General features: G+C 45.3%; 1 long non-coding RNA gene across 1 annotated transcript in view; it reads left to right on the top strand.

The window, feature by feature from the left end:
• The window catches only part of LOC123798272 (uncharacterized), a 39,786-nt gene extending 14,752 nt beyond the window's left edge, over positions 1 to 25,034 (top strand). The window contains exons 7-11 of the long non-coding RNA XR_015720923.1: positions 1,774 to 7,845; positions 12,903 to 13,074; positions 13,925 to 14,024; positions 22,007 to 22,061; positions 24,715 to 25,034. This is a non-coding gene — a long non-coding RNA (uncharacterized LOC123798272). The remainder of the gene's footprint in view (positions 1 to 1,773; positions 7,846 to 12,902; positions 13,075 to 13,924; positions 14,025 to 22,006; positions 22,062 to 24,714) is intronic.
• Positions 25,035 to 25,427: the final 393 nt, after the last annotated feature.

Raw genomic sequence — 25,427 nt, 5'->3', positions numbered from 1 at the left:
ACGCAGGGCCCTTGTGTAGCTCTAGGCTCCAAGTAGTGAGTGATGAGTGATGCGATTGGAAAGGTCCTGGAAGGTGTTGATGCCAGGTGAGAAGTGTGGATGTTGTCCTGAAGCCCTTGGAGCCACTGAAGGCTTGGAGCAGCGGAAGGGACCGGATTGCCCATTGTGTTTAGAAGGCGCACTTCAGTTGTGCAAAGACCAGAGAGGAGATGAGTGATGGTGGGCCCTCTACTGGGGTAGGGGCAGCATAAGTGGAGAACTGGGGACAGACCTGAAGGAGGTTCCAGAGGTAGGGTCAGGGGTGTTGATGTTGGAATCGGAGGAGAGGCCAGGATGGCACCCAGACTGGGATTTGGGGGTGGGGAGAAGCTGTGGCCAATGTTGAGTTTCCTGAGTGGGAGGTGGGTCATGGGGGGAGATATTTAGGAGGACACAAATTTGGATTGAAACATTTCAAATAAAAAACAAGGATGGACTTTATATAGCAGTCAATTATGGGCTCTTTTCCCCAAATATATTTAAATATATTTAAATTACATATTTAAAAAAAAAAACCCACCTCCCTGTACTCCCCCTGCCACCTCCATCCCACTCCCCAGACAGTGACTGGTGCTTCCTCCAAAGAGGTTTTTCAGTTGTTTGCTGTAGAATGAGTGATGTAATCCTGGTCCTCCTCACCCCCGTGGAGGGTTAGCTCACTGCTGTGTATTAGAATGAACTCTTGTGGAAACAAGAAGAGCTTGGGCCTGGGTCCCTACAGCCGGGGAAGATGGGACAAGTTGGGAGGGGTGCTCTATTGTTTCCATTTTACAGAGGTGGAGACTAGGGATATGAGAGGTCACTTTGCTAAGGCCATGAAGCTAGTAAGTAACTGATGTCCCCCATCTGCCCCTTCAAGCCCCGCATAACCCACTTGGTTTTCTGTGAGCCTACAATTCCTGCTCAGAGCAGGTGGCCAAGCCAGTATCTCTGCTGCAATTGAGGGAGTGAGCTCTTCAATGAAGATTGTGTCCTTCATCTTGTCCCCTATATTTTATGCCACCATGTAAAATTTTCCATTAATTCCTCAGAATAAAATGTAGTGGCTGTTAATTTTTGACGCCTGGGAAGTAGCCAGCTGAATGCTTTCTTTTTTTTTTTTAATGCCTGAAACTATTTTCCACCATTAGAAAAGTATAATAAAAAGTTTCCTTTCTTTCTTTGATTTTATTTTTTAATTAGACCAAAGGGTTTTGGTGGCTCACTCAGAGCTATGGCCAGCAGCTGGGAGCCCAGGAAGTAGCAAAGAAAGGACACAAACATTGTCACTCCTCACATGCCATCTCCATGACCAGGTCTTGCCTCTCTGAAAACCAGGAGGGTCAAGGTCCAGCTCTAATCAGAGTAAAACCCAAAGGCTCATTGCTTTTCCAGAAAGGCCATTTATGAGAGGTAACATGGGGCTGTGAGAAGCTTCTTTCTTCTTTGCTTCTTAATTTTTCTTCTTTAGAGCTTCCTTTCAGATTGATCAAGTTTTCTTTCTTTCTTTTTTTTTCTTTTTAAAAGATTTTATTTATTTATTTGACAGAGAGACAGCCAGCGAGAGAGGGAACACAAGCAGGGGGAGTGGGAGAGGAAGAAGCAGGCTTCCAGTGGAGGAGCCTGATGTGGGGCTAGATCCCAGGACCCTGGGATCATGCCCTCAGCCGAAGGTAGATGCTTAACAACTGAGCCACCCAGGCACCCCAAGTTTTCTTTCTTTTTAAGTTGTCTATTTTTTTTTTTTTTTTTTAGGAATCTCTACACCCCAAGTGGGGCTCGAACTCACAACCATGAGATCAACTGAGCTAGCCAGACACTACTGGACTGATCAGGTTTTCTTTAGCTAATTTCATTTATTTGTTTGGAAGGTATAAATATTATTTTTATTCTGTTTCAGGTATCTTTTGTAGCATGACAAAACATTCCACCAGAATGGCTTAAAACAAAATTAAAAAAAAAATCAATTCTGCTTCATGTGACTGGGGCATTGAGAGAGCTAAAGGGGCTAAAAAAAGCCACCTTAACACAACTGGCAATTTGTGCTGGCCGCTAGCTGGGAGCTTAGTTGGGGCTGTTGGTTGGGGACCTTGGTTCTCCTCTTTAGCCTTTCCCCATGGCTGCTTGAACTTTTGCACAGCATGGTGGCTGGATTTCAAAAAGTCATAAGCTGTAGGTATCTTAAGGCCCAGCCTTCGATATTACATAGCATCACTTCTTTCTTTCAGACAAAACAAATCATAAGGACAAAACAGATCCAAGGGGTGTGATGGGACGAGTGACAAAGGATTTGTGGCCATCTTTAATTTTGATCAATCTAAACATCATAGAAGCTACATTTGAAGTTCCTACTGGTATTTAACTGCATGGATGCTAACATGATCTGAAGTTGTTAAAAAGAAAATCTCAGAATGCATTGCCTTCCTTCTGAAGCCCTCTTCCCAGCAACTTTATAATTGTGGTTTAGGATTTTAGTTCCATGTTATTTATAAAACTGGACTTTTTTAGTATTTTTTTAAGTAATCTCTACACCCAACATGGGGCTTGATCTCAAGACCCCAAGATCAGGAGTTGGATGCTCTTCTGACTGAGCCAGCCAGATGCCTACTTAGTATTATTTTTTTACCATAAAAACTTTTAAAGATTTTTCCATCATGTTTTGCCAAAAGCTTTGATGACCACTGTACCTTGCATTCCATTTCTCCCTCGTGAGTTTATTTTCCTTCTTGTTGATGTGCACTCTTTAATACTTCTTTCAGTGACAGCCTATGAGTGGTAAACTCTATGAATCTTTTTTTATAAGTTTATTTATTTTTCTAGTGATCTCTACATGCAACGTGGTGCTCATACCCATGACCCCGAGATCAAGAGTCATACATTCTTCCAACTGAGCCAGCCAGGCACCCCTGAGCCCTATTAATCTTGATGTCTGGAAGGATCTTTACTTTGGTCTCACTCTGTCATGACAGTTTAGTTAAGTAAACAATTCCAGGCTGACAAGTATTTTTTCACTGTGTTTAGAGATACTATTCCACCTTTTTCTGGCTCCTATTATTGCCAATCAGAAGTCTGCTTGTTTAATTGTCTAATTGTTTTTTTGAAGGGAACTCCCCCCACCCCCAGCAGCTTTAAAGACTTTGTTTTTATTCTTATTGTTGTTCACTGCAAAAGTGTGGATTTGTTTTTATTTATCCCACTCTGAACTCTATGAGGACTCAGATCTTTCTTCAATTCTGGAAAATTCTTTGATTTTCATACATTGCTTTTCCCATGCTTCCTTTATTGTCTTTTACTGGAATTCCTATTAGATGTATGATGGATCGTCTCATTTCATCCTCCATCTTAACGTCTGTTTTATAATTCACATCTTTGTCTCTGTGCATGTAATATTCCAGGCGACAGACTCGGAATATCTAGATCTTCTAGGCAACAGCTATGTCCAGACCTCTGTCAAACGCATCTATTGGGTTTACTTTAATTTCAGTTTATCTTGGATGACTTCTTTCCTTCCATGGCCCAGAATAGGAAACTCACTTCTACACTGCCATCCAGGATTATTGGGCAGTTTTTATCCAGTTCCCATTCAAAGAAGAAATAGCTCATTTCCAACTTCTGCTTTATGTAGGCATCCTGGCTCTAGCTCCCAGCCTCTCACAGAGTCTAGAACCTCATCTTCTGTGCTCACAGAAGCATTAAAACCCCAGATCTTTCCAACCAGAAGTCTGGATATGGCAGCCGCAAGCTGGTGTGGTGGCTCCATGAAGCTGCCGGAGGCTCAGGCACCTTTGATGTTCCCACTCCATCACCCTCAGAGTATGGTGTTCACCCTCCTTGTTGTACTTGCAGGCATCTCATCTTTGAAATACCCTCATAGCTTCTGTCACATGGCAGCCACAGGCTGCAAAGAGAAGCTGGCAGAGTGGGTTTTTTGATGGTCCCTTTCCTTCCCACCATGCAATAATTGTGGTTCTCTTAGTAAGGTAGTAGAGCAAGTCGGTCTGGAGCTAGTAACTTGTAACATCTGCCACACAGAATGTTATCCTCATTTAGGGGGAGAAGTCGTAGCTCAGAGAGCTGTGGTGATTTACAGATTTGACTGCACTGAACCCATGATCTTCCTGCTGAGCCCCATCACCCTCTCCCTGCTCTGACTCAGGGACCCTGGCCCGGATCTCAGCTGCTGGACTTTCCCTCCATCTCAGTGTCTCAGTGCACTGACCTTGCATGATGAATGACTGGGTGGCCTCATTAAACACCGAGTTTTTTTGGTTCCCAAAGCTTTCAGGAGCAGCAGGGCTGGGGAACTGGGTGCAGGGAAGCCGAATAGAACCCCATCCGTCCTCCCCCAGCTCTTGTTCAGACAGGCATTTGTCAGCCATAGCAAGAGGGCAGCCTCAGTCACTTCTTTCAGCAATTAGGGTGGCCCCTGAAGAGGGAGTGGGGTTTATCAGGGGCCAGCATGGCTTGGGTGGAGCTCAGAGTTTGACATCCACACACCCACATCTCTTCTGAAGGGAAAGGAGCTGGCTCCCTGCCCCACAGTGGAGGCCTCCTTAGCTCTGCTTTCTGGTTTTCCTACCGCTCTTCCTCTTCAACATATCCCTCTCTGACTGCCCCTCCACCCCACCAACTCTCCCCACCCACCCTAGATCTCAGCCCTGGCTCAGTGGCCGTGTACTTTGCCTGGATGATCACACCTGCCTCCTTGATGCTGCTCTCCTAGCTCTGGCCTTGCCCCCTGTAAACCACCCTCCATGCTGGCCTCTTACATGTCTGGTCATGCCACACATGTCTCTATCCCCTGCTTTTATATGGCTCCTTCTATGGCTCCCTATTAACCGCAAAATAAATAGCATACTCAGCCTTGCCGACTTTAGCTCCCATTCCTCACCCTCTGTACTCTTGCTGTGTTCGCTATTTAATTTTTTGGTTTTTTTTTCTTATTCTTTCTCTTTTTTTATTAAAAGATTTTATTTATTTATTTGAAAGAGAGAGACAGAGATAGAGCACCAGCAGGGAGGAGAGGGAGACACAGGCTCCCTGCTGAGCAGGGAGCTCCACATGGGGCTCCATCCCAGGTCCCAGGATCATGACCTGATCCGAAGGCAGATGCTTAACTGGCTGAGCCACCCAGGCACCCCTGCTAGTTAATTTTTTAGAATTGATTATTGTGATATTATGACTTATAATAAGAAATATATATTTGGTCCTCATCCCATTGCTGGCACAGAGCTCCTAAAACTCTTGGAATTTCTGAAATGATAAGAGTGATAAAGGTTTCTTCTATTATTCAAAACCCTTTCAGCCACACCTTATTATATTTATTAGGTCACTTTTTAGAAAGTTCTGCAGGATGGAGCTGGTCACCAGAAAGACCAAGTGATTAGAGGGTTAGAACTTTCAGCTCCACCCATCGACCTCTGGGAAGGGATTGGGGCTGGAAGTTAAGCTCTATGAAAATTCTTGAACCACTTGATTTGATGAACTTCCAAGCTGGTGACTGTATCCATCAGAAAGGGGACACATCCCACTTCTGTGGGGACAGAAGCTCTGCACTCAGGACCCTTCTGGACCTCGCTCCTTGTATTTCTTCACCTGGTTCTTCATCTCTATCCTTCATAATATCCTTCACAATAAACTGGTAAATGTGAGCAAATGTTTCTCTGAGCTGCTCTGGCAAATTCATTGAACCCAGGGAGGGAGTTGTGAGAACTTCCTATTATAGCTAAAGTGGGGGCAGTCTTGTGGGACTGAGCCCTTAACCCGTGGGATTTGATGCTATCTCCAGGCAGGTGGTGACGGAGTTGAGCTAAATTGTCAGACACCCAGTCAGTGTCCACTAAGATTGGAGAATTGCTAGGTGGTGCTGGGAAAAACACTCCAGAGTCACATGATCACTGGTCTCAAAAATCAAACTAGTCACACTGAAAAAGTCTCACTTCCACATTTCTCTCAACTGTCCACGTCTCATCACCCACCAGATTTCTTAGTTCCTTGTGTCTCCTTACAGAGTTTCTTTATGTAAATGTAAGCATCTTCTAGGTACATCCTCTAGGGCCAGAAACCTCCCACAACCTTGTTGCTCAGATGCTGGGGTGCAGGTTTCTCCACGTGTCTCCTCTCTCTGCTTGGTCACCCCTCCCCAGTCCTTCCCCACTAAGAGAGTCACCAGGAATGGGTGAGCCTAAGCAGACATCTAATAAGAATGAGGTGCTGGTCTCTCCTTCTAAATGACACCCCCCAACTTCTGAGATTTCTCTTGGAGTCCCCTTCATTTGGCTTGACCTGGGGGAATGGGCGTCCCCTCCCTCTCCAGGGGAGGGAAGGCCGTAATACCATCTGCCCCCTCCTCCTTAGACAGAACACCCAACTCCAAAGAGCACTTCCTCATTACCTGTATATTCAGAGAAGGACACTTGGGGAGCAAAAGAGCCTGTCTGGCTGCCCCTTAGTAGGTCCCAAGGTGTCCCCTTCTCTATCTTGGTGACTATCTTGAGAAAGGAGTTTGGTACCTATTTGTCTTCTGTCCTGGGTCCCATTGCTAATTCTGAAGCAACAGGGAAAAGTCACATTTAACAACCTGTGACATCTGTCCTTCTGTCCATCCTCAATAACCTGAAGACCCCAAACCAGATGAAGAGCTAAGAATGTGGGACAAACTTCTGAGAAATCCACATTCCTTGACATCTCCTCTGTGCTATTTCTGTGCCAGGTGCTTGTCACCACAGACCCATTGTCCACCTGTGAGCTCCATGAGTGTCCTATACCCACAGCACTGGCCTGGAATCCAGCACGTGGTAGATATGGAATAAATACCTGCTGGTAGGGTAACCGCGGTGGCTTTAGTGGCTGTTTGGGGGCTTACCTTATGCATCTTTAATTTGTCAGTCTACCCTCTATTAATATTATACTTATTTACATGTGTCAGGGCCTGAGAGCGATGTGCTCTGAACTCTTCCCTGCCATCCTTTGTGGTATTCTATCATGCATTTTATTTTTACAAGTACTACAAACACACAATGTATTTCTACTGTTTTGCTTTAGACAGTCAAATATCTTTGAGTAATTACAAATTTGAAACAAATTTTATTTATTGTCTTATTTCTATTTTTAATTGAAGTACAGTTGACATATTCGTTTCAGCTGTACAATATGGTGATTCAACAAATTACGTCTATTACAAAATGCTCGTCGCAGTAAGTGTAGTTACCATCTGTCACCATTCAAACTTAGTACAGTCTTATTGACTATATTCCCCATGCTGTACTTAAAACAATCAATTTTATATTTGCCCTCATTTATGCCATTTCCAGCACTTCTCATTTCTTTGCATAGACACACGTTTCTTTCTGGTATCATATTTCTTCTTCCTGAAGAACTTCCTTTAACACATCTTATCGTGAAGGTCTGCTGGTAATTAATTCTCTGATGTTGGTTAACTGAAGAGGTCTTATCTTTATTTCTTACTTTTGAAAGAAATTTCCTCTGGGCGTAGAACTTTGGATTGACAGGGATGTTTTGTGGGTTTGTTTGTTTGCTTTTGGCACTTTAAAGATGTCACTCCATTCCAAACTTTAAAGGTGGAAGCCTCTTTCAGCACTTTATTTATTTATTTTTAAAGATTTTATTTATTTAGGAGACGGAGAAAGAGCACGTGCAAGAGAGCAGGTGGAGGAAGAGGGAGAGGACAAGCAGAGTCTGCCCTGAGTGCGGAGCCCCATGCAGGGCTTGATCCCAGGATCCTGAATCATGACCTGAGCCGAAACCAAGAGTCAGATGCTTAACAGACTGAGCCACCCAGGTGCCACCTCTTTCAGCACTTTAAAGGTATCTTCTGCTTTGCATAGTCTTTTTTTTTTTTTTTTTTTTAAGATTTTATTTAGAGAGAGAGAGCTAGTGGATGAGCATGTGAGCAAGGAAGGGGCAGAGGGAGAGGGATGGAGAGAATCTCAAGAGGGCTCTGTGCTGAGCACCGGGCCTGACATGGGGCCCACGTGGGGCTCCGTACTGGGCTTGATCTCACGACCCTGACGTCATGACCCCAGCCAAAATCAAGAGCCAGATGCAGGCCCCTGCTTTGCATAGTTTCTGATGAGAAGTCCACTATAATTTGTCTCTTGATACTATGTTATTTTCTCTTGCTTCTTGTGTGTCTTCTAATTTTTGTTGCAAGCTGGATGTCTTGTGTAGGACAGTAGAGATTGAAGTAAATTGTATTTATGCCTGTAATGGTCATGCCTTTTCCTTTGCCAGGTCTTGAGCATGGGGTTGGATCAATATGGACAGGAGTTGAGCTGGGTTTGGGTTTTGTTGTTCCAAGGATTCCCTTCAGTGCATTACACTCTTTAAATTCCTCTAGCACAGCTTTGTGTTCAGGGTGGGAGCTGGGTTGCTGGGGGTGCTTTTTCCCCAACGATCCTGTTTCATCCCCAGCTTTAGAGTTTGCCTATGACCCTCCTGTGTGCTTCTGCCCTCCTCCAGCAGTAAACAGCTGTTACCTATTACTGGGTATTTGCTAGTCTGGGGGTAGAAGGTGTGGAGCTGCTCTCTGTTGTTAAGGTTCTGTTTTCATCTTAGGCAGACACTCTGAGACCGGGGGACTTAGTGATCGAGCCCTCTCTCACTGGTATAGGGATTTTTCTGTGCTTTTCCCCCAGTTGCAATGGGCACGGAGGGCCATGGGGCTTGCTGTCCCTTCCCGTGTCTGTGGCCTTTCTTCCAGCAGTGACCTCTGTTCCCTCCGCTAGGCATGCACCCCAAGGTGGGCTTTCTCTCTCATCCCCAGTCTCCCTCACAGCGCCCAATGCAGTCTGCAAAGAGCCTGTTGGAGGTACAAATCTCCTGTTAGTCGGCTGCTCTCAGCAGATCCACACCCCCATACCAGCCCACACTCAGCCTTGCAGCTTTTGAAAAATTTGAATTCTAACCAGTTTATTGGTATCGGCCCTGAGTAAACAAGGGCTCATGTCCCATCTTCCTTGGAGAAGCCTGTGTCCCTTTGGATTTTTATTTATTTATTGCTTTGAGAGAGAGAGAGAGAGAGAACAAGAGCAAGGGGGAGGAGCGGAGGGCGAAGGAGAAAGAATCTCAAACAGACTCCATGCCGAGCACAGAGCCCCAGCTAGGGCTGGATCTCACAACCCTGAGATCATGACCACAACTGAAACCAGGAGTTGGACGCTTAACCATCCAGGGGCCCCAAGGCCTGTGTCTCTTTAGATTTCGGGCCAGTTGGTTGCCCTGTGTGATCTCAGCTCTCTGATAGGTACAAGAAAAGTCATAAAATCTCAGTTACCTGGGTTTTTCTTGTGGCACAAGTGGAAGTGATACTCTTTCCAGTTTTCTACATCCTAAGTGGAAGCTGGAAGAAAACGGAACAGTTTTAAGACGTATTCTTACCTTCCCCGAAGGCAATGGGAACAACTCTGGACGGCCTCTGAGGCTGTGCCTTAAGAGGCAACACAGCATCTTCCACCTTGTCCCCCAGAGTGCTTGCATTGGCATCCTGAATGGCAGCTCATTACCCCAAGACCACTGGGCCGCAAGGAAGCCCAGGCCATGGGGACAGGCCACTTGAAAGTGGTCCAGTTGAAGGTTTCAGCTAAAGGTTCATCCAGTAACTAACCTAACCTCCAGAGGTGTGTCTGGTGACCCCTCCAGTTCTCAGCCTCCCATCTTGCCGGCAGGGGCCACAGACATCACGGGGTGAAGAAAAGCCGTGGCCTCCATGCCCTGTCTGAATTCCTGACCCGCAGAATCTGTGAGCCCAAGAAAGGGTTGTGTGCCAATAAGTTTTGGGGTAATTTGTTGCACAGCAATAGTAACCAGGACAGTGACTCATTGTCACAGGCTTGATTCATCCATTGGGTGCCTGCTTTGGGCCTGGTACTGAGGAGGCAGAGACACAGGACACAGGGTGTCCCGGGCTAATGGGGAGGCAGATGATTGCTGGGTGGAGCCATGAGGGATGGTGGGGACCAGAGCCAGGGCCCTTGACAGCTGGGGGAAGGGGAGGAGGGCGAGAGAAAGCTTCCCGGAGGAAATGACTCCTATGCTGAGACCTGAAGGTGAAAAATAAAGAAAAGAGAGTTCAGCCATGAGAATACGTTGGGCTGGAAGGCCTTTGGCAAGAGATGTGGGTGGCACTTTGGAGGGACCTACAAGAGGCTTGCTAAGGCTGAATTGAGAGGGTGAAGGTTTGAAAGCAAAAGACGAGGGGGGTTTTCTGCCATCGCAATCCAAAGGGATGTCAATGTAATATATTCATTTTACAGATGAGGGAGCTGAGGCTCAGAGCAATGACTTGCCCAAGGCCGCACTGTATGTTGTAGAGCTAGGACTTGAACCCAAGTTGGTTTGACTCCAAAGCCAGCATGAATCACCTCTTCACACTTCTGAGAGAGGTTGAGGGGCTGGAGGCTTAGATACAGAGCTGTGGAACGTGTAAGCCTTGCCAGTATCTTCCATTTGTTACATATAAACTCCCATCTGAGTTAGGGGGTCAGCAGAAAGGGATGGAGGAGGCTGACAGGTGGAAGGGGCACCTGAAGGGTGCCGGCGGTCTTGCTCTCCCTCTGAATGTGCTGGATCAACTCTAACCAAGTTGGTGGCTGCACGATTCTCAGCTGCTGTATTGACACATCTTGCCTTGCAGGCCAAATCAACCCGTAATCAAATTGGATTCCTTATTTCTGGCCATAGGGAGACCTGGGGAGATCAATAATAATAACAAAGACATTCGGAGAAGTATGCCGCCTCTTAAGAAAAATGAACAGAGTGCCTTCCAGCTCTGCCAGGGCCGAGCCAAGGATGGGTGTGTGAGCAAACGGACATGATTTGTTTGTTTGTTTGTTTAACTGTCTTGACACCTCGAGCAGACATTCAAATTCCCCAGTGCCAATCGTAGTTAGGAACAGAGCAAAATAAAAATATTCAGACGGTTTGGTGGGCCCAGCTGCCATCATGAAGGATGGCAGCCATCTAATGTGTTAAGTGATCATTAACTAGCTATCGACAGAGGACATCTGATGGGTACCAGCTATTTCTGTGGGCTGGGAGGAAGACTTTGGGGACTTGGTAAAATCCTGGAATCCTTGTCACAAATCATTTGGCTATTGGTCTGCGAGGTCCTTTATAAAGTTGTGGTTATTTTGGTGGATTCCAAGGAGGATGGACCTCAAAGATCCCTCCCTGTGTTCTATTGATCTGGGGTCTAAAGTTTAGATTAATGGTTTTATATCATGTGATAAGTCTGACCCAGGGGTAGTGGTGATCTAGATAGAGTGCTGTGTTGAGAAGGATTCTGAGGTTCCATGCTTGCATTATTTCTACTTCCTTCTGGAATCTGCACCCCCATTCTTCCAGGAATTCCCTTTCCTCTCTCGTCTAGCCTTGTGGATCTAAAAGGAGCCCCATGTTTTTATTTAGTCTGTTCACTTGGCCGAGGCTGAGAGGCCTGGTTCCTGGTGGGCTCTGATCCAAATTGGGCCAGAGTCCTTTAATCTGTAACGGAGTGAGTCAGCTCCTCTCTCCTGTGTGAGAAGAGAAGGAATGTTGGCAACCATGGTGGCACTTGATGTAAGAGAGAAGGAATCTAGCATATTGAGAAGCAGAGACAGGGTGGGATTCAGGGCATCCTGGTGGCCTCCAGTCCCAGGTACCAGGAATTGGGTGGTTCAGGTCTATCCCTCCGCAGCCTGAGGCTGGGTTGTTAACTTCATTTGTGCATTGCAGGAGCCAATCGGTCTCTCTTCCTCTTAAGCTGGTGTATTAGTCAGGATTCTCCAGAGAAGCAGATCCAGTAGGATATATAGAGATAAATATAAGAAGAGCCTGGGTGGTTCAGTTGATTAAGTGTCTGCCTTTGGCTCAGGTCGTGATCCCAGGGTCCTGGGATCTAGCCCCATATTGGGCTCCTTACACAGCAGGGAGCCTGCTCTCTGTCTCCCTCTGCTTCTCCCCCTGCTTGTGCTCTCTTGCTCTGTCAAGTAAATACATAAAATCTTAAAACAAAACAAAAAAAAAGAGATTTATTATATGATCTGGTACGTGTGGTTATGAAAGCCAGGAAGTCCCATGAACCAGGAAAGCTGGTGTATAATTCAGTCTGAATCCAAAGGCCTGAGAACTTGGGGGGGGGGTGCTGATGTAAGTCCCAATGTGAGTCTAAAAGCCTGAGGACCAGGAGGGCCAATGTCGGAAGGCAGAAGATGGATATTTCAGCTCATGCAGAAAGACGGGGTATTCACCCTTCCTCCTTCTTTTTGTTCTATTCAGGCCCTAAACAGATTGGGTGATGCCCACCACATTAGGGAGGGCTTTCTGCTTTACTCAGTTCATCAATTCACATGCTGATCTCTTCTGGAAACACCCTTGCAGACACACCCAGAAATAGTGTTTTACTAGCTATCTGGGCACCCCTAGCCCAGTCCAGCTGACACATGCAATGAACCATTATAACCAGTGTGGACTGGGTTTCTGTTGCTTCTTCTGGATGATACACTCACCAGCATGGCTGGGGAGAACGTGAGGTCCCAGGAAAGGAGTGATGGGAAAGTGCTGGCTACATGGTAGTGTGCTCTGCCTCTTTGCTGGGACCTTCTCCACTCTGGCGCTCGGAGCCCAGAGATGTAGCCATACTTACGCTGTCCTCGAGGCCCTGGCTGCAGATGAACAGACCCTCTGCACAGTGGGAAGTTCAGGCAGGCAGGGTAATGCTCAAAATACCTGCCGCTTACACCTGCCCAGCCAGGCAGCCTCTAATGTGGATATTTTGGAATGATAGAGTGTAGGAAGAGATAAAAAATAAATTCCATCAGCTTCTTTCCCAAATCCTGTGGATATCCAGGATATGCCTAATGTGTAAAACAGAGTATCATTTCCAGGGAACGTCCTAAAACCTCACCAGGGACCAAGGATTCTAAGGTCATGCATTTGGACAAGTATCTATTTCTTACATTTGATAAAACTCACCCAGTGGCATTGGAAAAAATAAGATGAAGAAATACACCAGGATGGACCATGACAGGAATATCGACAACTCAGCCTCAAAGCCAGGTAAGCAGTGAGTGAGTTGGATGTCTGATCATTGCTAGACCTCGAGAAGATCTCTCAGAAGCAGGAGCAGTGGTGGACAAGGTCTTGATTTTAGAGCAGGGCGAGTCTTGAAGAGCTCGTTTTGTCATCGGGCACTTGGTAACTGGCAATGCCAGAAACTGGGCCCCGGAGGAAGTAGGAGAGGTTGAGAACATTTTGCAGGTGGCCTATTATTCAAGGCCACCTCGTCTGTTGGCTCATATCTCTCTGAGTTTCCCAGTGTACATTCCCTGCCAAGGTCAGGCTGATGTCTAGCCCCGTGCTCCTTGCTTGTTCCCACCCTAGTACTTTGGCTCGGGGTATATCCCCAGCTTTCTGAGAAGGTCCCAACCCCCCCATCTCAGCTGGGCTCAGTGGAACAAGTATAGGACCACTAATTACAGCTGGATAAGCACTGCGCAATCCTGGGGGGCACCATTCACAGTCCAGTGTTCAAGCTGTCCAGTAACACTCAGCAGATTATCCTGCAGGGGTTCAGAAGATTCAGGCTTTGGGGTTAGATGGGCCCAGGTTGAATCGTGGCCCTGCTCATTATTAGCTACGTAACTTTGGACAAAGCATTAACTCTTGCTGCCTGGTGTTCTCATCTGCAAAATGGGGATGTGCCATATTTTATTGATTCTAAGATGCACGGTTTTTCACATTTTACATCTCTGGAATTGGGCTGTATCTCACAATTGATGGTACGCTGTATTTTTAAGAAGTAGCATTTTTTCTTTCTTGGTGGTAACAAAATAATGATGTGTGTTTTGATTGATACCGTTGTAGACTTGTTGAAATACGGAATACAGAAATAGTATCTATCTCACAGGAGGACGGACGAGATTTAATGTGTGAACCACAGCGTCTCATTTGGATCAGTGTCTTGCCCATATTCCCTGAGCCCACCCTGGGGGTCACCAGAAGCTTCGGTGAGCAGTCCCCGTACTTTTTTGTTTTCATTTAGAATTTTTATGCATTTTTACACATATGAGTAACCTTTCTGTCCAAATTGTCGATGACAATAAGCAAAAGTAACATACAGTGCAGCCAAACAGTTCATTTATAACTTAGTTTTTGCTTTGCGTTGTGGTTGTTATGGTGGTGGTTTTTCCAAAGATCAATCCCTGAAAATGGATTTCAAACAGTCGACTTCTTTATCCTTCTAACTGCTGAACGGGTCATGGTAGAGATAACACCTTCTGGCTCCTGCTTGCCCTCTCTTTGTAACTTACATTCCTCAGCTCTGGGTGGGATCAGGCCAAGGCTGAAGTTGCACTCTTGTCTGCCCTTTTCTCCTGCCTGTCTTCCACACCCACATCCAGCTTCTCGTAGGAGCACTTACTTAACAAATCACTGGTACAGGAATCCTTCTTTGGGTCTGCTTCTAAGGCTATCCCACCCCATGAAGGGGATCAATGGCTCTAGGCAAAGTTGGGTGTGATTGTGTGACATTTTCCCCAGCTCATGCTTGGGAGGGCCTAGACCCCCACTTTTGGATGTTCTTAAATCAATATGGCTCAACTTTTCAGATAGTCTTTCTTTCTTTCTTTCTTTCTTTCTTTCTTTCTTTCTTTCTTTCTTTCTTTCTTTCTTTCTCTCTTTCTTTCTTTCTTTCTTCTTTTCTTCCTTCCTTCCTTCTTTCCTTCCTTCCTTCTCTCTCTCTCTCCCTCCCTCTTTCTTTCTTTCTTTCTTTCTTTCTTTCTTTCTTTCTTTCTTTCTTTCTCTTTCTTTCTTTCTTTCTTTCTTTCTTTCTTTCTTTCTTTCGTCTTTATGTTTTAGTAGGAAAATACAACCTAATTTTTTTACATTTAAAAATTATTTTATTTTAAAAAATATTTTATTTATTTATTTAACACAGAGCACAAGCAGGGGGGCATCAGGCAGAGGGAGAGGGAGGCAGAGGGAGAGGAAGAAGTGGGCTCCGCTGAACTCGATCCCAGGACGCCGAGATCATGACCTGAGCTGAAGGCAGATGCTTAACCAACTGAGCCACCCAGGAGACCCTAAAAATTATTTTAAAATTTATGTACAGTTAGAGTCACTCTTTTTGGTGTATAGTTCTAAGGGTTTTGAAAACGCAGAGTCGGAAACCACCGTCACCATCCACAGTGAAGATCCTGAACAGTTTGATTTCCCCCCCGAATTCCCTCATGCTGCCCCTTTGTAGTCAAACCCTCCCCTCTCCCTGAACCACTGGCAACCACCCATCTGTTGTTCATCACCATAGCTTTGCCTTTTTCAGAATGTCTTATAAATGGGACCACACGATAAGTGACCTTTTGTGTCCGGCTTTCTTCACTTAGCACTTGAGATTATCCAAGTCGTTGCAGGTATGACTCGATTGTGCTTCTTACTATTGCGTGGCAGTCTGTGATACAGCTGTATGACAGTGTGTTCATTCATTCCGCAACCGAGGGGTGTTTGGATTGTTTCCAGTTTCTCGTGATTATAAATAAAACTGATATAAATATTTGCATGTGGGTTTTTCATTTCACTTGGTAAATACCAAGAGGTGGGATTTCTGGGTCATTTGGTAACTGTATGTTTAACGTTGTAATAAACTGTCCAGGTGTTCTCCAGAGTGGTTGTACCATTTTACATCACCACCAACAATATGTGAGAGTTTCCGTGGCTCAACATCCTCCCCATCTTGGTATTGTCAGGTTTGGGTGTTTTCTTTTCCCCATTCTGATAGATCTAAGGCCTCAATTTTAAAAAATCAGGTTGGTGTGCCTGGGTGGCTTAGTTGGTTAAGCGATTGACTCTTGGTTTTGGCTCAGGTCATGATCTCAGGGTCATGGGATAGAGCCCTGTGTTGGGCTCTGGGCTCAGCAGGGAGTCTGCTTGAGGATTCTCTTTCCTCCTTCTTCTCTGCCCCTTCCCCCACGCTCTCTCTCTCTCTTTCAAAAAAAAAAAAAAACAAAAAACAACTTCAAAAACAAATAAATAAATAATCAGGTCCGTTGAAACCCTCCAATTTAAACCCTCCAGTGGCTCATATCACCCCTAGAATAAAATTCAAGCTCTTACACGGCCTACAGGGCTCTTCTTGCCCAGCTGCTGACAGCCCCTCTGGCCCCTTCCTCTGTTCTCCCTCTCCCTACTCTGGTCTCCATGTTCTTCCTGAGACCTGCCAAGATGCCCCCCCTAAGGGCCTTTGCCCTTGTTGGTTCTCTGGAATGCTCTTTCCGTGGATTTTCACATGGGCAGCTTCCTTCCTGACATTCCAGTATCAGATGGAAGCCACCATACTGAAGGGCCTTTTCGGGCCTCTCTACCTAATATTGCCCATCTTCCACCCCCACCTTCATATAACCCTCCGTGTTACCTAGTTTTATTTTCTTCATGTCTCTCATCATGATGTGAAATTATTTCAACTCTTCATTCCTTAAGAATGTTCTCTCTTTTAGAAGTTTAATTGAGGTATAATATGCCTGGGTCAAGTACCTATGTCTTATGCGCACAGGCCAATGAATTTGTACATATGTATATGCATAACCACTTTTTGTATCAGGACGTGGAATGCTTCCAACGCTCCTCTGCCTCTTCCTCCAAAGGTAATCACTATCCTGACTTCTGATTTGTCATATTCATTTTGCCTGCTTTTGAACTTCGTATAAATGGAATCATATGGTTTGCACACCTTTTGTTCAAATTCTTTCATCCATCATTGTTTGTGAGGTTCAGCTGTGTTTTTGTGTGTGGTTACATGCAGTAAGCTCTTTTTTATTGCTATGCAGTATTCTACTATGTAAACATACCCCAATTTATTTATCCATTCCTCTGATGATGGACCTGATGGCTGTTCCTGATTCGGAGCTATCAGATAACGCTGCTATGAACATTTTTATTCATATCTTTCAACAGATGCACACTCATTTCTCTTGGGTGTATGCCTGAGAATGGAATTGCTAGATCATAGGGAGGGATTATGCTTATCACTTATTTATTCCTTTGTGTGTTTGTTCTTTTTCCCATTAGACTCTAAGTTCTGTGAAGGTAGGAAACAAAACTGTCTTGTGCACACCGTATCCTCAGCATGTAACACAGTGCCTGCCACATTGTAGGTGCTCATTAAATATATGTTGAATAAATAAAAGATCAGCTCAAAGGAAGTTATGGTGGAGCCTGGACTAGAGCAAACTCCTCCTGACTTCCACCCTCTGCAAGCTGAGATTCGGGAGCCCAGCGGACTGAGAAGTAGACAAAGCTGCAGGTGCTGGCTTGGTTTCAGCAACCCGTTATTCTTTGAAGGAAAAGCGCTCCCTCTCCCTCTCTTGGCCTGCATTGTCACAGCTTGAAATATTCTTTTGATTATGAGAACATTTCCCATTAAGTGTACGTCTCCAGCTTTCCCCCCAGGATTTATGAGCCCATAACTCCAGGATCTGTCACAATCAGTGTTACAAAAGTGTATCTGAACGTAACGAAATAATTCGATGAGAAACGTGGCAAGGAGACAGTCGGAATTTTCTCTTGCCTTATAAACCATCCCCAGGGGATGGGTGTATATAAATCAGCACCTCCCTTAATTAAGTAAAACATTTTAAGGAAAAAACAAATTAATTACCACTTCATGGCACCACCCCAGCCGATTACCCAAACGGTTCACGTTCCATAAACCTCGCCTGAATTTAGAACTAATTATCACTCTTTTGGTTTGTTTGTACTTCCCAATACAGCAAAGATCTGTATTAAAAGTGGGTGGTGTGGGTTTTTTTTTTTTTTCACTTTCAAGATGATGTAAGTTGTCATAGACTCAAGAAGTAAGTTTCTTTTCTTTCTTTTTTTTTTAAGCTGAAAACATGTGGTATATAGGTTGTAGAGCATCCGAAGGGGGAAATAGAAATGATCTTGGGGTCTTGGGGTATTGCTGGAGTGGTGGGAAGAAACCCATAGCGTATAGAATGTGTGGGGTCTTGACCTGGATCGGTGGCTGACTTGCTGTGTAACCTTGAGCAGGAACTGGGTATCTCTGGTTTCCATCTGGGCTGGTTGAACATCTTTCATCCAGCCTCCTGTCCCCACTGTAAGCCCAGGCCTCCTGGCATGTGGTCCCACTGGGAGGTGAGAATCCTATTAACAGGAGTCAGACACCTCACCAATTCAGCCACCTAGGTGCCGCCTGATGTCCTTTTCTAATGCTCCTTCCTGCTGACTCTGGCCTCACCCTTGCCCCATGGGCCAGCTCCATTCTTGTCTTTGATCCAGACAGATCCCTGTGGCCAGGGCACCTGTTAACTAACGCTTCATCTATTCCCATCCCAAAGTGACCCTGCCCATGCTGGCCTCTTGCGTCTGGCTGCCTTCTGACTGAGCCAGTTGCCTGATGGAGTGGACTGTCCAGGCCTGGCCTTGGCTCTTTCGGGGCATGTGTGTGTGGGAACTGGGATCTCAGTGGCATCGAACCTGATTGGCCCTGGGTAGTCCCCTCCAGCTGTGATCCTTGTTCTAAGTCCAGAACCACGTGCCAGCTGCTTGTGGGTAGAAAGCCAGAACCTGACCTACCTTTGCTTCTGCCACTTGCCTTCCCTGAGTGGCTGTGTATGCTGTAGATAGTCAGTCAGTGTTGAGTCACCATCCAGATTTTAGTGAAAGGCACGGATAACCAGAAAGACATAATAAGCCAACTCTTCAAAACATGTTTATTAAGGTATGAGTTGTACACGTAAAGTACATACATTATAAATTTATCACCCAATGAATTTTTACTTGGGGTACACCCACGTAATCCCCTCATAGATCAAGATGCAGGATAGTTCCAGTCCCCCGAATGTTCCTTTGCAGTCACTAGCTTGAAGAGAACCATTATCCTGACTTCTGTCACCAGAGATTGGTTTTGTCTGTTCTTGAATTTCATATAAATGCAATCACCTAGTATCCGGTTTTGTGTGTGTGTGTGTCTGGCTGCTTTTGCTCATCTGCAGCGTCTGGGAGATTCATCTTCAATGCATAGAGCAGTGTTTTTGAACTTTTTTTTAGATTAAAATTTTAAAAGTGATTATGCTTGTGATTGCTGGTTATTGGTATCTAGTTTGACAGTATGTTGTCCTTTCTAAATGCCAAGATATTTGCGGATCTAATGTGGTCATGATAGTATGTACCCCCCCCAAAAAGGGGAATAATTTATATTTTGAGAGTACTCAAGTGCATTCAAGTTCCAAGTGGAAAAGGGGTGAGTGTGATTAGGAAAGTGTCTGACCACATTCCTTCCCTCTTGAGAACCTTCCAGGGAATCTTCTTATAGCTTTAATTTTGATTTCCTCGGTTACTAGAGAGGTTGGGTGTCTTTTCTTGGGCTCATTTGTCATTTATATTCCCTCACATCTTCACATTCCCGCACAACCTTCTCTGGAGGACTGGGGGAGTTGGGAGGTTGAAGGCTACTTCCTCTGGGGGCTGGGGGAAGGGATGGGAATGACCTGGACACCCCTTTGGGGTTCCCCCTAAAGGGTCACTCACCCCTGGATCCAAGGAAAATCAGTGCTCAGGGAAGGTGGGGGGAGTCAGGCTCTACTCTCTCTCAGACTCAGGCTTTGTCCCCACAGAACCCTCAGTTTCAAGGCTCACCTTTAGCCTGGAGAGTGTCTTAGAGGTTGATGCCTGGGGCCATACTAGAGGCTCTGCTGTGCAGATCCAGGGTGGATCCAGAAATCTGGTATTTTATTATTTATTATTATTATTTATTAAAGATTTTATTTATTTGACAAAGAGAGAGCATGCACAAATAGGGTGAACAGCAGGCAGAGGGAGAGGGAGAAGCAGGCTCCCCGCTGAGCAGGGAGCCCAATGCAGGACTTGATCCCCTCAATCCCAGGACATGGACCGAAGGCAGATGCCTAACCGACTGAGCCACCCAGGCACCCTATTTATTATTTTTTAAATTTTATTTTGGGGGTGCCTGGGTGGCTCAGTCGGTTAAGCATCTGCCTTTCAGCTCAGGTCGTGATCCCAGGGTCCTGGGATTGAGCCCCCCATCGGGCTCCCTGCTCGGCGAGGAGCCGCTTCTCCCTCTCCCGCTCCCCCTGCTTGTGCTTTCTCTCTCTCTGACAAATAAGTAAAATCTTTTAAAACAAAAAAGATCTTATTTTTAAGCAATCTCTACACCCAATGTGGGGCTCAAATTTACAACCCAGAGATCAAGAGTCTCATGCTTTACCGACTGAGGCAGCCAGGCGCCCCACTCGGATATTTTAAAGCTCTCCCAGGGATTCCCTGGAATGATCTGGAGCCAGACTGCTTGGATTTGAATTCCGGCTTGCCTGTTAATCACTGTGACCTCAGGCAAGTGATATGCTGTAATTTCCTCATCTGTACAATGGGGATAATGGTAGTATTGATAGAATTAGTTGCATTAGTGCACTAATGCTAATAAAGGACGTTCCTTTTTTAAAATATTTATTTATTTCAGAGAGAGCAGGGGCGGGGGGGGGGGGAGAGGGAGAGTGGGGGAAGGTGGGAGAGGGGAGCAGAGAGAGAGGGACAAGCAGACTCCATGCTGAGCACCGAGCCTGAGAGCCTGACATGGGGCTTGACATAGGGCTCGATCCCACATCCCTGAGATCATGACCTGAGCCGAAATCAAGAGTCAGAGGCTTAACTGACTGAGCCACGCAGGCGCCCCTAAGCTAGAGGACATTCTGCTAAGTGAGATAAGCCAGTGACAAAAGGACAAAGACTGTATGCTTCCTCTTACATGAGGTATCTACAGTAGTCAACACTCACAGAAACAGAGTAGAATGGTGGTTCCCCGGAGTTCAGGGAAGCGCAAAATGGGGGAGTTGTTGTTTGATGGATACAGAGTTTCTGTTTTGCAAAATGAAAAAGTTTTAGAGATCTTTTGTACAACAATATGAATATAGTTAATACCACTGAACTGTACAGTTAGAAATGGTTATGGTGGGGCTGCCTGGCTGACTCAGTGGGTAGAACATGCAATTCTTGATCTCGAGGTCATGAGTTTGAGCCCCATGTTGGGTATAGAGATTACTTAAAAAAATAAAATCTTTTTAGAAAAAGTGGTTAAGACAGTAACTTTTTAAAAAAGATTTTATTTTTAGGGGCGCCTGGGTGGCTCAGTCAGTTAAGCAGATGCGTTCGGCTCAGGTCATGATCCCAGGGTCCTGGGATCGAGCCCCACGTTGGGCTTCCCTGTTGTCATCGGCTTCCCTGCTCAGTGGGCGCCTGTTTCTCCCTCTCCCCCCTGCTTATGCTCCTTCTTGCTATCTCTATCACTATCTGTCTCTCTCTCAAATAAATATATAAAATCTTTAAAAAATATATTTTATTTGTAAGTAATCTCTATAACCAACGTGGGGGTTCAAACTTCTGACCCCAAGGTCAAGAGTTCCATGCTCTACTGACTGACCCAGCCAGGAGCCCCTAAGATGGTAAATTTCATGTTACATGTTTTTGTTTTTTGCCTCAATTAAAAAACAAAAACAAAAACAGAAAAACACCTGCAAGGCTCCCCATAACCTTTAAGGCAAACCTGGACCCCTTCTCCTGTGAGGCCCTCTGCATCATTTTGGACCCTCCTTTGCAGCTACCTCCCCTCAGTCCCCTCCAGCTACTCTATTCTCCAGCCCCAACAAGCTCTTCTGCTTTTCCCCAAACGCACTTACCTGGTGGTTTTCTCTGTCTGGAGTAACCTTCCCAACAGATGGTCAACCTTTTGAAATTCTAATCATCCTTCAAGAACCAGCTGTCCTCCTCTTTGAAAGCTTCTCCTAACCCCTCCCCTCCAGAAAGAATCAACGCCCAGAGTATGTGCCTAATAACACTACCCACAGCCTTAGCTAGCATTTAACGGAGAAGGGCTCACTATGCGCTGAGCACCATGCCAAGCAAGCTATATGCCCCATTATTGCAGTTAATCTTCATGATAACCCATATCATCCCCATTTTACAGATGAGGAAACTGAGGCTCAGACAGGAAAGATATCATGCCCAAGATCACACAGCTGGTAAGTTGTGGCCCTGAGACTTAAATCTTCCTAATTCCAGAGAAAAGCTTTTTAACGGCTCAACTCTACTTCCCATATACACCCAAATTATTGCGCTGTTCATACATTGTATATTTTTTTGTCTGCCCAATTAGGGGAGGGTCCTGTCTTTGTCATCCTGCTTCTTACGCACTACCTCTGGCCCAGGGCCCGGCCCAGAGGGGGTGCTCATTTTGTGGGAGTTTTGTTGCCCACCCTTGAATAAGTCGGTGTCAGTGCTAGCTCCCCTAATTCCACCACTTCTACTTCCCCTCCAGGAATTGGCAGATTGGCAATTGCAAAAGAAACATCCTCCGCTGATCAATAAATAATAATGTTGGAGAATTTAAAATAAGAATCTGGATTATTAAAGTTACAAATCTTTGGTCTTTATACCTTTAATAAAACATGCATCTATTAATAATGGATACTGGTTCTGGCCTGCTTATGCTGAAAAGGGGAAAAAAATGACCAGTTGAAAGATGCTAATATTTTTTCTCCTTAGCGGGCTTGGCTGCCAACTGCTTCGCTGACAAATTGCTCATCATTTAAAAAGGTTTAAAAATTTTAACAGCACGAAAGGGAAATTAAAGATGAGATGTTTAGCCTTGTGGGCCCTCAGTAAGAGATTGTTCCTTCTGGAGACATCTCTCTCCTGGGCTTTGGTGGACCCATCTCTGCTGGCTCCTCTCCTAGTCCTCTAGCTGCCCCTTCTCTGCTCACTTTTTTTCCAACCTCTTCCCTGTGCCCTCTCCTCTCCCCTCCCCTCCCTCTTCTCTTCTTTGCCCTTCCCCTCCCCTCCCCTCCCAGTTCATCCCCTCCCCTGCCCTCCATTCCCCTTCCCTTATCTTTTCTTCTCTTCTGGCTTAACTCCCCTGCCCTGAGTGACCTCACCCATTCCCATGACCACTAGTCATCATCTTTGCATGAAGCCAAGTCACCCAATAGGAGACAAAGTCAAAGAGGTAACAAGAAGACGGACCACGTGGGGCCTTGCAGGCCACATATGTACTTTGGCTTTTACTTCCAAGCATGATGGTGCCGCTGCAGGAGCAGAGGAAGGTACAACCTGACTTACGGCTTAATAGGAATCTCTTTGGAGACTAGGAGTAAAATAGACTGGAGGGTGATAGGGGCAGAAGCAGGAAAAGTATTTAGGAGAATATTATCATGATCCAGGCAAGAGATCATGGGGATTTGGAATAAAGTGGAAGCAGTGAGGAGGTGAGAAGTGGTTGGGTACAAGATATATTTTATATTTTAAAGGTAGAGGCCATAGGATTTGCTGATGGCTTGGAGGAGGGGATACGAAACAAAAAGATAAAGGAGTCAGGGATGTCCCCAAGGGTTTTGGCCTGGGTAGCCAAAAGGGGGGGAGTTTTCATTTTCTGAGATGGGAAAGGCCATGAGTGGAATAGGTTTGGGGAGAAGGAACTCAGTCTTGGATGTGTTTAGTTTGAGGTGCCTGTTGGATATAGTGTTATAGACTGAATAGATGTTCCCTTAAAATCTGTATGTTTTTGCTTTTGTTTTTAAGTAAGCTCTACACCCAACATGGGGCTTGAACTCATGACCCTGAGATCAAGAGTCCCATGCTCTACTGATTGAGCCAGCCAGGTGCCCTTAAAATCCATATATTGAAGCTCTAACCCTCATTGGGACTGTATTGGAGATAGGGACTTCAAGGAAGTAATTAAGGTTAAATGAGGTCGAAAGAATGGAGCCTCAATCCAATAGACTGGTGTCCTTATAAGAAGAGGAAGAGACATCCAGTGAATCTATCGTCATGCACACAGAGGAAATACTGTATGAGGACACAGTGAGAAGGTGACTATCTACAAGCCAGGAAGAGAGGTCACATCAGAAACCAACCCTCCTGGCACCTTGATCTTAGACTTCAGCCTCCAGGACTATAAGAAAATAAATGTCTACTGTTTAAGCCACCAGTCTGTGGTATCTAGTAATGGCAGCCCAAGTTGACTAATACAGATGTCTAAGAAGATTTATAAAATTGGCAGTTGGACGTATAGGTTCAGAATTCAGGAGGAAGGGCCAGGCTATTGATAGAAATTTGGGCATCATAATCAGGGAAATGGTCTTTAAAGTCCCAAGGCTAGATGAGATTGCCAATGAAGGTAGTATCACAAAGATAAGAACATGATGAGGTACCAGACCCTCTGACCTTCCTATGTTAAGAGGTTGGGGAGAAGAGGAAGAATCAATGAAAAGACTGAGAAGTTGCCAATGAGATAGGAGGGAAACCAAGAGCTTAAATGGTGCTGAAAGCCAAATAGAGAGAGAGAGAGAGAGAGAGAGAGAGGTCATCTGTGTTCAGTGCTGCTGATGGGATAAGTAAGCTGAGAAATGAGAACTGACCATTGGATTTAGCAACATGGAGGTCACTGGTGACCTCAACAAGAACATTGATTTAGTTTTGGGTCCCCTGGGTAAAATCAAAAAAGGAAACCCAATGGATTCCACAACTATCATTCTCTTCTAGAAATGAACCTACCAATTATTCGAGACAACTTTTTCTGGGAATTTATCTTGTGTGTTCTTACAAAGGGGGCATTGGTGATATAATGAAATCTTGTCAACAACCACTGAAGGTTTTTCCCTCTCTCCCTTCTGACAGTTTGACTCAGGTGCAAGTGAAAGTCCTATGTATCCATCCCAGTCCAGTTGTGGAGGGTCCCCAAGTTAAAGGTATGTGGAGAAACTTCACCTAGCAACCCACCACAAGGACATGGAGGAGGGAGTGACTGCCTGCCTCAGGAACTGAGAAAGAGGAGATGCCACTAAGATGGGCTTTGAGAAGATAAATAGGAATTCTCAAAGAGAAAAAGAGGACAAATGATATTTTACACATAGGAAACAGGTGCAAATTCTAGCATGTACTTTCACTAAAAAAATTTTTTTCCTCTGTTTCTCTCTCTCTCTCTCTCTCTCTCTCTCTCACACACACACACACACACACACCTATATTCACAAACACACCAGATAACTGTTAGAACTCTTGTCTGCAGCTGATAGAAAATGCACCTCAAAATGGCTTAAAACAAATAAAGGGAACTTTTCGGTTCATGTAATCAAAAAGTCCAACAGTAAATTTAAGACATGGCTAAACTTGGGGACCCAAACAATGGTACTATAATTTGGTCTCTTTCCATCATATGGCTCAGCCTTGCTCCATGCTGGATTGGTGTTCACACTTCACATGTGCAGGAATGGCTGCCAACAATCTTAGGCCTGAATCATCCCAGTGGAACTGAACAGAGCGCCTCTCTGTTGTGCCTCATTGGCTCTGACTCGGTCAGTTGGCCATCCCTGAACAAATCCCTGTGGTCA

Source organism: Ursus americanus, chromosome 22, assembly GCF_024610735.1.
Source record: "Ursus americanus isolate L20-20 chromosome 22, mUrsAme1.1.p, whole genome shotgun sequence".
NCBI classification, from domain to species: domain Eukaryota; kingdom Metazoa; phylum Chordata; class Mammalia; order Carnivora; family Ursidae; genus Ursus; species Ursus americanus.
The sequence above is the reverse complement of the archived record's forward strand: the minus strand, read 5'-3'. Positions and strand labels throughout refer to the sequence as shown.